This window comes from Centrocercus urophasianus, unplaced genomic scaffold (genome assembly GCF_019232065.1).
Source record: "Centrocercus urophasianus isolate 14NV4802_14NV808 unplaced genomic scaffold, USGS_Curo_1.0 seq_11, whole genome shotgun sequence".
Taxonomy (NCBI): Eukaryota; Metazoa; Chordata; class Aves; order Galliformes; family Phasianidae; genus Centrocercus; species Centrocercus urophasianus.
In genome coordinates this window covers 62,039,542-62,051,842 of record NW_024884253.1, presented here as the reverse complement: position 1 = coordinate 62,051,842, position 12,301 = coordinate 62,039,542, and the positions used below count along the sequence as shown (strand labels likewise).

The following is a 12,301-nucleotide window of genomic DNA, read 5'->3' as shown; positions in this document are numbered from 1 at the left end:
TCTTACTGTATGCCCAGAACCCAGATTTCACTTAGGCTTCTAAAACATCTAAGCCAAGTGCAAGTGAGACTCACAAGATGAAGTAGAGCAGAGCACTGAATGCCTGCTGCATCACAGAGACTCACAGCATGGCTGAGGCTGGCAGAGCCCTCTGGGTCTATCTGTGCTCCAGCAGGGACACCCAAAGCAGGGTGACCAGGCCACACCCAGGCAGCTTCTGAAGATCTCTAAGGAGACCCCACAAGCTCTAGACAGCCTGCACCAGTGCTTCATCTCTTACACAGCTCACAAGTGCTGCCTAGTGTTCAGAGGGAACCTTATGTTGCAGTTTGCACCCACTGCCTCTTGTCTTGGCACTGTGAACACTGAAAAGAATTTGGCTCCATTTTCATTACATCCTCTCTTCAAATACTTATAGATGCTGCTGAGGTTCCCTCTGAGCCTCCTCTATTCTAGGTTAAGTCCCAGCTCTCTCATAGGAGAGATGTTCCAGCCTCTGCACCATCTTGGTGACCTTATATTCAACTCTCTCCATTACATTCACATCTTTCTTCCACTGTGGGCCCCAAATCTGGATACAGCATTCCAGCTGTGGCCTCACCAGTGCTCCTAAGGTTTGGAACTTTCTCTTCAGTCGTCTTGGTTCAGCAGATGGGAATCCTTTGTTTACATTACCCATTCACAATACTCAGAAATCTACAATAAAAACTAGCAGATATGCCTGACCAGACTTCAGCACAGCTCAAGACACTGAGTTATGTGAAGAAACATCTGTATTTTCCTTTTGGAAAGAGATTCTTCAAGGTTTGTATCTAATTCACATACAGGAAGAAAACAAAATTAAGACCAAAAAGCCTCATAAGGCAAGCTACAAGAGAATTTTTCATATACTATCAGATTTCCTATTATTTCAAGTAGCACTTTACATGCAAAGATGTGAAAGAAAAACAAATGGAATACAAAGCCCTATAGAGGACACATGACAAAGTTTAATATTACAATGCTAATAATAGAAATTAGAACACCCTGTAATGTTCAGTACAAGCTGATATGAAGCCAATGGTATCTTAGAGTACAGGAAGACTAAATTATCTCAAGAGAAGTCAGGATGGAACTTGCAGCACATCTGTTACTCCACTCCTATGCCTCCACGCCTGCTCCTTCCCTTCAGCAAACACCCCAACAGAAAACATTAACCCACCTCTCATTAATTCACACTTGTCATGAGGTAAGTCTGTACACACCTTGGGCTTTTCTGGGCCTTGATAACAAGAAACACAGCAGCTAATGAAAAGCATTCAACTCCAAAACAGAACCACAGGCAGTGTTTGTGGCTGACACTAACACTTCCACACAGCCTGGGCTAGGCTGCTTGGTAGACTCCAGGCTGTAGTTCCATGCAAACAACTGAAAAATGCCATTCTCTTGCTTTTCCACTTCAACGCAAACTTGTCAGTAAATATTATATGGTCTGATTTTGGGTGGTCCTGTGCAGAGCCAGAAGTCGAACTCAATGATCCTTACGGTTCCTTTCCAACTTAAGATGTTCTACAATTCTATGACCACGCAGTGTCCTTTCTGACTGTCCTCAGTTCTCATCCTGTACAGCTGTAAAGTGTATGAAATTCTTTCGTACAGGAAAACATGCCACAAGATTCCAATAAAACTTACAATGGGCACTCCAAATAATAAGGTTGGTAACGATTATCCTCCTGAACCATTAAAACTCTGTTTCCTTTTAACTGCTCAATTTGTAATGGGTAAATAGTCCCATAAGTGGGTGCTAGCATTTGAGTACACACCGAACAGCTGTGCACCGTATCTGCATTCAGTCTACCCCACAGAATTCAGCATTGGTGGTTTCTGCATACAACACTTCCAGTGTAAGGTTACCCATGTAGTGTTGGTGAACAGCTATCTACCCATCAATACAGAAAGTAGGTCACAGCTTACAAACGTACAGACAACTGCCTCTACTAAGTATTGATTATTAAGAAAAACCACCCAAGATTTTCAACATTTAGGCACAACTTCAGACAACTGGAAGAGAGAAAAGCAACATTTACCATGTGACAACCTTCAAGCATAGACAAGAAAGCAATGTCACCACCACCACACCAGCTTTCCCGTTATCATTTTCTGCACTCAGCATCATTGTCAACACACTGATAATTTCAGAACCAAGAAAACAGAACGATAATTTAAGAAGCAGTTATGTAGCTTCCTGGATATGCCACTACATTACAGCGTTTGCTTAATTGCAGTCATATGACTGTCCTAATTTGCACCAGAAGTATTCTGGAGGCTGAGTGCAAACAGCAGTTCTTGTTAAGTACAACATGTCATTGTGATAGTACCCAAAAGTTCTGCTCTGAAACACAAGCTCCAGTCCTCCAGTCTTCAGACGTGCAAAAAAGGTGATAACAGGCACCAAATAAGTGCTTCTTATATCTCAGAGGGAGATGACAAGTGCTAAGAGATTTTCCAGGAAATCATCACCAACAATTATTACAGTGCTTTATGATACAAAATTCACTTCATTTGAAGAAACAAATAGTTTTGATTATCTGTTTTATTCAGCGTGCTTTGAAATACTTGGAATATCACATTTTTCTTATGAACTATAAAACAAAGATGAATCATAGAATCATTTGAGTTGGAAGGGACCCTTAAAGGCCATCTAGTGCAACTCCTCTGCAGTGAACAGGCATACCTACAACAGACCAGGGTGCTCAGAGACCCACCCTGCCTGACCTCAAGAGTCTCCAGGGATGGGGCATCCACTACCTCTCTAGGCAACATTTCAGTGCCTCACTACTCTGATCGCAAAAATCTTCTTTCTCCCGTCCAATCTAAATCTCCCCTCTTTTAGTATGAAATCATTCCCCCTTGTCCTATCATAACAGACCGTGCTAAAGAGTCTGCCCCCCCCTTTCTTCTTACAGTCCCCTGCTTTAGACACTGAAAGGCCACTCTCAGGTCTTCTCTTCTCCAGGCTGAACAGCCACAGCTCTCTCAGACTGTTCTTGCAGGAGAAGCGTCCCATCTCTTGGATCATTTTTGTAGCTCTCCTCTGGATGAGCTCCAACAGGTCCACACCTCTCCTGTACTGAGGACTCCACAAGTGGATGCAGTTCTCTAGGTGAAGCCTCACCAGTGCAGAGCAGAGGGGCAGGATCACTTCCCTCACCCTGCTGCCCATGATTCCCAGGATGCAGTTCACTTTCTGAACTGCAATGGCTCACCGCTGGCTGATATTCAGCTTATCATCCTCCACTAACCCCAAAGCCTTGTCAGTACCAGACCTATCTCTCACCTGTACACCAAGATACTTCTGCCACAATACAGCACAGTAGCATACCAACATCAGAAAAATCACTATTAATTTCATCAGTAAGCCCTTTCATGCAGGTGATCAGACAGACCTTTTCCCTCCACATTCCCTTCGGTAAGGGTTTCCCTTCGGACCAGAGCCACCAAGGAGTAGGGGCAACGTGTTTCCCCCTACAGACTGGTTTCAGATATATCTACAAGCATATTTAAAGTGAAAGTGCACCTCTATCCCACGGCAGCATAAGTGCACCTACTCCAAAGACACTTCTTATCACTAACTCTTTTATTCAACAGCACACAACTTTAACACCTCTACCATACACCTTTCTAGAGCAAAGACTGTTTGGGGCAGCAGCATTTAGCATTACCAAAGCACTAAGTTACGCCGATCCGTGTTACACAGGTATGAGAGCAGAAAGAACAAACGGAGCGGTGCCCCAGCCCCAGCACGGCGGGAGCTCAGTAGGAGAAGGTGGGACAGAGACAGCCGAGCCGGCGGAAACCCAGCCCGCCCCACTGCCCCGTCGCGGCGCAGGGCCGAAAGGACGAAGGGCAGCGGGCGGAGCCCCGCCGCGCCCCGAGCCGCCCGCTGACAGCCGGCACCGCGCTCGGCACCGCGCTCAGCCCCGCTGCCCGGAACAGCCGTCGCTCTCCAGCGCCCGCCCCGCGGAGCCCGGAGCGCAGGGCACGGAAGCCCCGGCCACCCAGTTGCGCCCCGGCAGCGCCAACTTTCCCCGCGACCGGCTCCCGCCCAGCCCGGTACCTGCCTCGCAGCCACTCCCCCGCCCCCGGGGGCGCGGAAGGCCGTTGCGGCCGCCGCCACGACGAACACCAAAACGAGCAGGTGCGGAGCGCGGCACCGCCGGGACCGCCGCCGCCGGCTCCTGCGCTTTGGGCTGGGCGGGGCGGGGCGGGGCGGGGCGCGGAGGGGAGCGAGGACGCCCGCCCGCCCGCCCGCTGCCGCCTCCTAGCGGGGAACGGCGACAGCTCCGGTCGGGCCCCTATCCTCATCGGCTGCACTCGGAGAGCTTCGGCTCTTTCCGCAGTTTCCGGGAGAGGCGCGGCCGATGTCCCGCGGCCGAGCGAGGTGCGATACCGCCGGAACGAGACTCGAGCCAAACCAAGCTGTGGGGCAGCGGTCGCTCCCACAGCTGTACCCCAGATTCGGGGCACGGGGGAGTCTCAGTGCTTGCTGTCCACGGGGAGACCACGTTGGCTGCCCCGCTAGGCGAGGATCTGACTAATCAATGTCCTTTTGTCTCGCCTCCTCATCCTACCATGAGGTGAACTTGTGCCCGCAGCGCTAGCAGGCTGCCCGGGATGCCAGGTGTGGGCACGCTGTCATGCAGAAATGTGGGCTCCAGCCCTGACAGCAGCCGATTGTGTCAGAGCTGCTCTGCACCACGCTAATTAGCTGTGCCTTTCAGCAGAGCTAATTAACTGGAGCAAGGTACCTCCATGGCCAAGCAGGCCGGTGGTGTGTTTTTTCTAGTGGCAGAGCTGTTCGAAGTTTCCAGATGCTTGTGCCTGCCCTTGTGGCACAGTTGTGCTAATGCAACTCTTCAGTGAGATTAGTTCCAGCTTACATGCACCAAAACTCTCTTTAAAAATGTGTGCAACTCAGATATCACTTCAAAAAATACACAGTATTGCCATGATCTGTTGTGGCCCCCGTCCTCAGATATCTCTGTTAGCAAAGGAGTGGGAGTAGGGAAGAGGTGAACAGGAGACAGAGCAGTGGAGAAAACAAGGGACAAAGAATCTTAGAATCATAGAATCAAAGAATTATTAAGGGTAGAAAAGACCTCTAAGATCAACAAGGCCAACCACCAGCCCACCCTTGAACCACAGAATATCTCAAGTTGGAAGGGATCCATGAGGATCATTAAGTCTAACTCATGGTTCCATACAGAACCATCCAGAATCCAAAATCTATGACTTAGAGCATTGTACAGACATTGTACAGACATTCTTGAACTCCAGCAAGTTTGGTGCCTTGACCACTGCTCTGGGGAGTCTGTTCCAGTGCCCAACATGAGAGAGAAAAGCATGTCTGTTCATCCCTTGATGTGGCTGTGTAGTCTTTCAGATTTCAAAACTACCCCTCCCACTGTGTACAAATACACTTACAATGGAGATGTGGCTCTCCAAAATGCATCACTCATTTTCCCACTAGGGACAATGCACACAGCCGCTACCATGGTTGGCTCCCAGGGCTTCTCAGAGTCAAAGCAGGTTCCTCTGGGCAGTTCTGTCCTGGTCTTGCAAACATGCTTGTTGGCACCTATCCCAAAGAGCCATCTTTCCAGAAGACTTCAGCAAGGAAGCTGTCTAATAATCTAATCTCTCTCCATCTATAAAATGTGTACAAGCATAACTTTCCACACATATACATCCTGATAAAAATAAGTCATAGAATCATAGAACCACATAATGTTTTGGATTGGAAGACTTCCAATCTCCTGCTGTGAGCAGGGCTCCCACTCACTGGGTCAGGCTGCTCAAAGCCCCATTCAACCTGGCTTTGAACGCCTCCAGGGATGGGGCATCCACAGCTTCTCTGGTCAGTGCCTTGCCTCCCTCTGAGTAAAAAAATTCCCCCTAGCTTCTAAATATCCCCTCTCCTAGTCAAACACCATTCCCCCTTGAAGTTAAAAGGCTTCATTCTAGTTCTGAGGCTCGAAGCTCGTCTCTGGGATGTGAGAATGTTCAGCTTGAGAATGTCAGTGTTTGGAGAGAAGCCCTGACCCTTCCCATCCACATCAGCTCATCAGCATCAGCCCAGAACCTCCTCTACATCAGTGAGGAATATACCCCTCTGACACTTTGCATTCCATGGAAGGAAGTTAAACCTGCAGGCATAAAGCTTTGATCTTGGAAAGCACATTCCCAAATTTCTTGGTTGTCTGAAAAGGTAGAGATCTCTGTACAGATCAAGAACAGGGAAGAGAAAGAATGAGATAACTGCATATTCTGCACACAGGCTGCTGCAGGATTGCTGCTGAATTTGTCCTGACAGCAGCACATCTCTAGCACCATGTGTCATGTCACCTAGTCACTTAGTAACAAAAACATATTTGCATGTGAATGTTCCTACAGGTCACCTACTTCTTAAAGAACTAAATTAGATTTAATACCAGTTCACTACCTGTAGTTAGTATAGATAAGTTCTCCGATTAGGTTGACCACAAGGCTGCACCTGCACTTGCAGTAATAGAAGCAGCTGAGATGGAAGAGAAGGCCACCTATTTAAGCTGTGTAGCTGGGCTATGCTACCCTTTGGAGCTGATGAATCTGCAGCTGGACTTGGCAGCTTAGGCTGGCTTTCTTTCATCAGAGTTAGCAGTTGAAGAAAGAATGGAAGGAAAAAGTTCCTGCTATTTATCTTCTAAATGATCACTGCTCAAGTGTGGCTTAGATGGGGGTAAATCCCAGAGCAGGATCTTAGAGAGGTATAAAATGACACTTAGTTTCCCTTTTTGGACAACCTAGGAGAAATAAATGAGTGATTCAGAAAAGAAGGCTAGTTGGGGAAAGTGACAGATTTGGACTGTCCAGGGATGGTCACAAGGCAAGAAGACAACTGTTCTCACTTACATGCAGCACATGAGAAGGACACCGATCCCGTGTTCTCCATGACCACTGGGGTTGGGATGCAAGCAGATTGATTCACAGCAAAGTCTTGCTAGACATAAACCAGTCAAGCTAGGCAAATGATGGAACCTCTTTCAGGACATTTTTAAAGTGTGGCTTAAGTAAATATCCCGTATCTAAGGGATGAGCATTAATTAGAACCAAGTGGGAAAAAAAGACTGCCTGAGGCCTCTGTCAACCTATGTGGAGGAAAAACACTTTCAAATTGTGTTGTCAAGGCCAGCAAGCCTCTCATGAGTAAATACATGTACATACATACATGCATACAGACTTGCAGAAGCTCATCAGACGAATTTCAGACAATTTCTTTTAAATCAGTGAAAGACTCCTTGCTGAAAAAATCATGGACATGCTAGAGGCCCTCAGCAGATACTTCTGAAGAGGCGATTTGTTTGTTTTTAGATAGCGGTTCTTTATCCTGACTCTTTTCTTGGAAGAGGCTGTGGCTTATACTTGCTTGAACTCAGTTCAGCCTGAGGGAGAAACCCATGATGGGAAACTTCATCCTAATAATTAAACTTCGATGCAGTTGTTACTGAAGCAAGGTCTTTATAAATAGAGCTCTGGACACTATGGTCACCTCTGCCTTATAGATACATCTGCAATATGCATGCGTGGGTTAAGTTTCAGTTCAGTTCAGTCCCAGAGGTACTGAGGTTCTAGCAACTGTCCTTCTCCCAAGTTTAGCAATACATTTTTAAGTCTCGTCTTCTTACATAAACCAACAAATGAGGTTTCAAAAAAAACTCAACAAACCAGTAAGTGACTTAAAGTAAGTTCACACGATTGGCAAATACCAGTGTAAGAAAACACAGACTAGGAGCATGTACACAAGCAGGGAATGCTGCCCAGCATTTAGGCAGCAGTGTGTCTGGCCAAAGCAATTAATGTGCTTACTGGATCTTTGTGATGTCATTCTCCTCCCTCATTTCAGCTGTGATTGTCAGGCATTGGCTTAGAGGCACATATGAAGATAATCCATGCTGTATGTTGACTCATGAAATATGCATCATTCAATATTGGTTAAACAAAGGTAAGAGAATATGAAAATGCAGACGCTGAGAATGCACCAACGGTGTTTCATTTAGTTCTAAGTACTGAAAATGTTCCAGATTTTAAAATGATGGGAAACAGTGAAAGCACCATCAACTTGGTCAGTCACACGAAAGCAAAACATTGTAGATTAAGATATTTTGCTGAGAAAATGCTGTGTGTGCACACATACAGAAAATTAAGTAACAGCTTAAAAACTCTTTACCTCTACTTTGATTATCTGATCAATAACTTGGTGAATATATATTTACATTATGTTTACAGCCTTTCTGTCACTGAGAAGCAGACTTCTCAAACGATCTTTTTGGCTTGCTCTTTCTTTACTCTGCCTTATGGACACTCCATGATTTCATGTTATCTGTCATCTATAAAGACAATGGGAGGTGTTATTATAACTCCTGTTTTTCTTGCATTTTCCTATAACAGTATTTCCCTTCTCCAGGTTATATGTTTTTAATTTAAAAAAAGAATGCAATTCATAGGAAAGGAATGTTGGATAATTTTTGCTTTGTCTAAAATTTGCAAATGTTTTACATTTAACAATTAATCATGAAAAGCATATTTAAATGGCTGTTATTTAAATGCATACAATATATATACTTAATTCAACTGCACAGGAGAAACAATGTAGCCCTAGCTAATTTTCTGTAAAAGGTATTTTGTTTCTTGCAAAATTACCACTCCCTAAAGTATGGCGGGAGCGTATTTTACATTCTGTATCATTTGAATTTGAGAAGGAACACTGCAGAAAACTGCTTTAATTGAAGTGTGAAATGTATGGGATTGAGCCTTTAGGGAGCACTGGGCACTTTTCTCATCATTCTGGTTGATAGATTTGCATGATGTGGGTGGGGAATGTTGTTGATCTGGCTGTCCATTTTAATTTTGGGCCAGTTGTGGCAGCTTGAGTGTGAAGCATGAGAGCAGCTTTAAAGAGAAGGACAAGTATGGGAATAGACACTGTGCTGAAGACCAAAAAAGGTAAAATTGCACCATTTACACAAATTTAAGCCAACTCAGAATATCATAAACTGCAATACTTTGTACTTTATCTCCCGTATTGAATAATTCCCATGTCTTCTTTGGCTTCCTGTTTCACATGAATATAAACAAGCTGGAGAAAAATCCTTAAACTTAACACATGCCTTTCCTAGTTCTTTGAGAAGTGCAGCTCTGAATTTAGCAGGAGACAAGCAAGCCTCAATGAGGGGACTTGATGTGTCCCCTAAAGGGGAAAAAAAGAAAAGTCTATTTCACCATTCTGATTTACATGGGAATGTATGCTAAACCTAACCTGCCTGCCATCAGATCATCAATGCCTTTCTGCCGCTGAATTTCCTATCAAATCATTCCATTTAAGAGGAGTCTCTGAATTTGTTGCTACATGCACATCTAATGTTACAAGACTAGGAAAATGGAAGCAAAACAGCTCCACACCTGCTCGTTTTCTGAGAATCTTACTGCTCGGAGTTTTTAACTGGGTAACTGCTAAGGTCTGATTTTGGGGTGGTCCTGTGTGGGCCAGGAGCTGGACTTGACAATCCCTATGGGTACCTTCCGACTTGGGTTATTCTATCATTGTATGAACTGCTCTTGCTGCATTGCTGGTAATACGGTTGTCATTGTTGTGAAAACCAAAGCCTCCTTCCAGCAGATGGCATATAGACCAAGTAATGGCAAGAATGTTTCTGTGTTATTTGGCATCCTTACACAAATGGAACAAGTAGCCTTCCCTTTTGCCATGTTATCGTACCACAGTGTTCATTAATGCTGTCAAAAATGGAAAAACTCAGCTCCCACTTCCCACCCACTCCCCATCCCCTGACAAGGAAACCGTATGTTTCGGGAAATGAGTAATAGAACAGCTCCTTTCTGAAGGTCACGAGAAATGAAAAAGGAAAGAAAAAAAAAAAAAAGTAACTATGTTTCTTTCAAGAGACTGTTAATGAAAAGTGCAAATGCCTCAGCATGCTCATATTCAGCATAATTCAATCCAGGGTTATCGTGTACCTAAGGGGAGAAGCCAGAAAGAACTAGGTCTAGAGTCTGGGGATCAGAAGGCAGCAGCTTGTCTACACTAATTGATTTCCAGACTGGTATTATAAAAATCTGTACAGTGGAAATACTAATGAGGCCCTACTTCGGCGGGGAGAAGAAGTTCTCACAGTTTAGCTATAAGCTTTCGGTAATTATGAGGTGTTGCACTCCAGGTACTGAAGGCATAAAGCAACTTGAGTGGTTTTCTTGCTACAAGCCATCCAAACATACCTTGTATTTTTCGGACATAACTGTCTGGCTCTGTAAGCAGACTCTGTTAAGGGAATTAAAACCTGGATGCCGCAGCATTTAATTTAAAGGTAAAATCAGGACTGCTATATGCAGCTTTTGTGCTGCCTTCTTAGAAAGAGTGGTGAGGTATTGGAACGGGGTACCCAGGGAAGTGGTGGAGTCACCATCCCTGGAGGTGTTTAAGGAAATAACAGATGCAGTATTTAGGGACATGGTTTAGTGGGCAATAGCAGTGGTAAGGTGGACAGTTGGACTAGATGATTTTAGAGGTCTTTTTCAACCTTCATGATCCTATTCTATTCTTTGATTCAATAGAGTACACAGGAGACGTTTTCCAGCTCATGTGGCATTGAAAATCTGCCAGCACACTGAATTGATAATGCTTGGCCAACAAATTCAGCAGGGAGATGCTGATGCTAGTGGTGGGAAATACTACATGTGCAGACACCTGGCAAGACTCAGATCATAGCCCCATCAAAGCACCTCCATCCATTTGGGGTGAATTTTCTGTGTGCCCCTGAGCAGAAATAGGATTGGTGTGCCTTATTGCTGGGTTCTGCTCATGTTCAGCTATTGCCTAAGCCATGGCTCCATAGCCCTATTAGTGCAAACATGCGTGTCTGCAGGCATGTAACTCAAGGCACATAGAAACTGCATGTTAACAAATTAGGTGTGCCCTTCATGTCTCTGACTTACTTCCACATAAACACTAAGGGTAATAATGTGCGAGTTTAAAATTTAGTCCAAGCCCCACTCTGAGCTTTCTAAGAACCCATGTTGTATCTGGCCTTACGTACCTTTCCTGCTTATTCTGCCTTACCATGCTCTGAAACTCTGTGAGGGCTATAATCATTCTTTGGGTAAGACACATAGAAAAGAAGAATTCAAAGACAACTTTAACCTTGCAGGATCATTCATGGGAAATACTGGCATTAAAATCACTCTGATTTATAATTCTGCTTTCCTAGCATAGTTACCAATTGCAGAGTCACAGTTAATATTTCCCAGTTCTCCCATATCTTTTCCTCAGAGGATGAAAGTCATACAAAACATTTATATGCTGGTTTCTTTCCACTGGACAGAATTACACATGTCAGAGTACAAATGCAGATCATTTCATAAAAACCCTTTAAAAAATGATGTCAAACAGATACTGGGATTTTTGTTTTGTTTTGTTTTGTTTCCCACTGAAATTCAAGATCACAGAAAAAGTTTGTGGGTATTTATTGTCATACCTGTCCTTACTGCAGACTCAATGGCTCAACCACAGCTCACAGTGCTCTCCCCACATTTGCCAAACTTTGTATTTTGATAAAGCAATACAGTATTATTTACCATTATCCATCACTTTCAGTCCTAGTTTAAGCTTTCTTTTTTTCTTTTTTTTTCTTTTTTTTTTTTTCCCCCAAGATTAATTAGGGAAAATTTGTGCTATGCTAATAAAAGACATTTTTATTATAGTTGCTGAAAGGAAAAAAAGAGCAAGAGAGAGGAAAAGATTGTCTCAGCTCAAAGATTTTATTCTGCTCAAAAGAAAAAGTCTCGGTGATCTGAATTTTTGAGGATAGCTTGCCACATAGCATGTGTCACAAAAGTATCTTTAAGGTGGTTCTTTGACTCTTCTCAGATCAGGCCAGTTTTGTCTTGCTTATCTCTAGCCAGCTATTAATGTTTCTATGGCTTTTAGATACCAAGGAAAATAAGCACTTTGCTGCCATTTTGGACTCACAGGTCCATCCACTGGATCTTAGATTGACTTATTTATTACCAGAATAAATAGGATCAAGATTTATTGCCAAGGTCTTGACAGTGCAAATCCAAGCCTTCATTTCTGATTAGTTCAAGTCAAGCAAGGCATTTCCTACTGTGGTTTTTTTTAATTGCTTCAGCCAAATCAGTATTTCCTACTTTCCTATCCTAGGATCAAAGGTCATGTTGTAAGGGTGGCATCTAATGGCTCTGAGGTCCTCAG

At 44.2% G+C, this 12,301-nt stretch overlaps 1 protein-coding gene across 6 annotated transcripts in view; it reads right to left on the bottom strand.

Annotated features, from left to right (window-relative positions):
* PTPN3 (protein tyrosine phosphatase non-receptor type 3) overlaps positions 1-12,301 on the bottom strand; it is a 177,912-nt gene that overhangs the window by 110,627 nt on the left and 54,984 nt on the right. The window contains exon 1 of one of the 6 annotated variants that reach the window (XM_042839825.1): positions 4,097-4,169. The exons of 4 other annotated variants lie outside the window; for them this stretch is intronic. The gene's annotated coding sequence lies outside the window, so the exon portion shown is untranslated. Of the gene's footprint in view, positions 1-4,096; positions 4,170-12,301 lie in introns of those variants that run through there. One more of the 6 variants, XM_042839824.1, reaches the window with a different exon arrangement.